The sequence below is a fragment of the Aptenodytes forsteri genome, unplaced genomic scaffold, assembly GCF_000699145.1.
Source record: "Aptenodytes forsteri isolate BGI_AS27 unplaced genomic scaffold, ASM69914v1 Scaffold63, whole genome shotgun sequence".
In the NCBI taxonomy this organism is placed as follows: domain Eukaryota; kingdom Metazoa; phylum Chordata; class Aves; order Sphenisciformes; family Spheniscidae; genus Aptenodytes; species Aptenodytes forsteri.
This window is the reverse complement of record NW_008794709.1, coordinates 2089060-2092090: the sequence shown is the minus strand read 5'-3', so window position 1 is coordinate 2092090 and position 3031 is coordinate 2089060.

Sequence of the window (3031 nt, the reverse complement as noted above, 5' to 3'; positions counted from 1 at the left end):
AAACCTTAGAGACTGTTATTGTATAAATACTACCTGTTGGCTGAATGCACTTCATTGTAACACAACTGGGGCCGGTTTTCTGAGCGCCCCGGGGGTCACTTGGACAGGGCGAGTATTTCTGCCCCGTGTGCCTGCGGGAGCCGAAGCTTGGGTTACCTCCGGGGAGGGGAACGGGAGCAGCCTGAAACTTCACCCGCTCCGCTCCGCCCCGCCGGCGGCTCCCAGCTGCCCAGCTCAATCTTTGGACAGGAAAAGGGCCCTCTCCTCAGAAACTGCTTCAGCATCCTCTCCTTTTGGCTTCTGAAAAACACCGGTTTCGCCATCGGTCAAGACCATCGCTGGAAACGTGCTCTGTGTGACTAACTGCTCCCCGGCGGCTCTGAAAGCAGAGGTGGGGGAGAGGGGGCAGTGACAGGGGCTGAAAGGCCGGGTCGCCTTGGGTATCACTCTGCTGCTAGTGCTGGGCTAGGATCCCTTGTTATAAGCACTTCTTGCTCAGGGTTATACTCTTTGGGTTTCGTCTGGAACAGGAAGTGCTGAAAAAACGTGGAGCAGCATCCCGGAGAGAGGAAAAAGACGGGACCGAAAGGCTTCAGGCGGGAACTAAGCAGGTCGCGCTCAGCCGGCAGCGGCTCGCCACCCGAGGGCTGCTGCGGCGCTGCCGGCCCCGGCCCCGGCAGCGCCCCGACACCCGGGGCCGGCCCGGCCCTGCCTGCGAAGGGGATGGCCGAGGCCTCCCTCAAAAGCGGCCTTGCCCTGTGGGCTGCCAGGGGCTCCCTCGGCGCAGGCAGGAGAGGCTTAAAGCCAAAATACAGCTGGAGAGTGAGACTCTAGTTTTGCACAGTAGCCACCCTTTGAAGTGCCCGGTAGCTGCACTCGAGAATTGCTGCTCCAAGGTGTATTTTCAGCACAAAAATAAACAGTGTGAAGCATGACTCCATTCCCCAGAAATGGGACCCATGTAATACGAACAGAAAATTAAGCACAGTTGTTCTTTAAGAGCCTTTTAAGTAATAATTCTTCCTGGCCAAAGCCAATACAAATCAGATCATCTAGACATGACATTTTCTATATACAAAAAACATGTAACTTTCAACCTTTCTCTGCTTTTGTATTTAAAAACTTTTTTTTTTTTTTACAAACAAGGTATGAAACTCACTGTTCAAACAGAGCCATCTCTTTTTCAAACACTGAATGAATCATTCCAACATTCATTTTTCTTTTGTGCAATTTTTTAAAACATTACCTGTACTCCTCAATGTGAGTGCTTCAAAAAAAGTTTCTATTTTTAATAAGCTTCTCAAATTAGGTTTACATCAAAAAATATTCCCACAAGGTATAGTGCTACAAGAAAAGATCCTATCAGTAAAGGTAACACATCTGAAGCGAGGTCGTCTATGTAAAAGAAATTGAACTCTGGAGTAGAGGTGTGCAACGCGTTTGGAATTTCCCTATTGACACAAAGCAAGGCTGTCCTCAGGACAGGGAATCAAGTGGACATGTAGGCATACGCGTAAAAAAAATCCACACATACTTACTCGTGTGCAAACAGACACTTCTGTCTGGGGGGTGTGTGTGCACGTATGCGTATCTGCATCAACAAATTCTCATTTACTACGTATTTTCAGGATTTGGGGGGGGGGGGGGGGGAGGGTTGGATAAACCAGAGGAAAGGAAATTACTGCCTGCACTCTGGTGGTGCGTTCATTCCCCTTGCTTTTCACATCAGCACCGGCCAGAGCCCAGAGCAGGCTCTGCTGCTACTTGTGATGATGGGGAGGGAAGAAACGGGAATTATTTGTACGAGTGCATGTCCCATTTTGCCATTTGTCGAGTTCCCGGGACAGCAGAAGTGCTTCAACGGGCCAAAATCCCCCCCCATCCGCCCAGGGCTTCTGCCCTGGCGAACCTGGATGAACCCCAAGATCTTTCCAGCTGCCTGATTAAGGCCAGGATCTGGCCCTGACTGAACCGAGCTTCAGTTTCACAAAGATTTATACATGTGCTTCCCAGCAAGCTCCCGAGCAGCCCTCACCGGCCAGCCCGGACCTCCCGTAAGCACGTGTATAAGTGTTTGCAGAACCGGGCCCCAGGACACACAGAGCCCCGTGCCAAGAGCCCCCCGCTTTGAAATAACACTATTAGTGTTTTAAAATATTGAGGATTCGCTCTCCTTGATTCAGGCTTTTTTTTTTTTTTTTTTAGCAGTTGCAAGTATTAACAGAATTTCACCGTTTCCTTTTTGCTATTGGCAACACACTTTAAAGTAAAATAAATCTCTGCAGAGAGTGAATTTTCATGACAACCAACAGCTACAGTTCGCGCTGAGCCTGCTGCTTTTGTATTGCAATCTAAGCGAGATCTACAAAGTTTAAACCACGAGATGCAGGAAATCCAAACTTGTCTGTAACATTGTACATCCCTACTCCGGAGCAGTAAAAGTGCTGCTTCTGGTCACATCAGTGTACCACACATATGCCAGCCCCATCCCTGAGTAAAAGGTGTGAAAGGTTTCTAAATGTTCCTTGATTTAAGGGAAACGAGAGTAGTGATGTCACTTCCCCACGCCAAGAAAATGACGGGAACGACAGGTCAAACGAAGCTACAGCGGGACGAAGGGATAAAGGAATAAAAAAAGGAACGTGTGCGTCCCCCCCACCCCCCGAGGTCTGCGTCTTCGAGGGAAAGCGAGCCCAAGGGCAAGGTACGAAATGGGAAAACAGGTCAACAGCGACTCCGATTTGGGTCTCGACCAGAGGACTCGAGGTAAGTGACATCAAACTCAAATTCCCCGTGATGTGGCCCAGACAAACTGAAACAATGCCTAAGTTAAACATTATAAGGAACAGTCATTTTATATATATAGGTATATAGATAGATTAGATAGATAGATAAGACAGATAGATTTTTTTTTTTTTTTTTTTTAGAAATCCCTATAAAGAGGTTCTTGTTTTATTTTTCTTTGCCCTGACTAATTTCTTGGTGATTGTATGCGTTTCGTTGTAAACTAAACAGGCCTGCTACAAAAGAA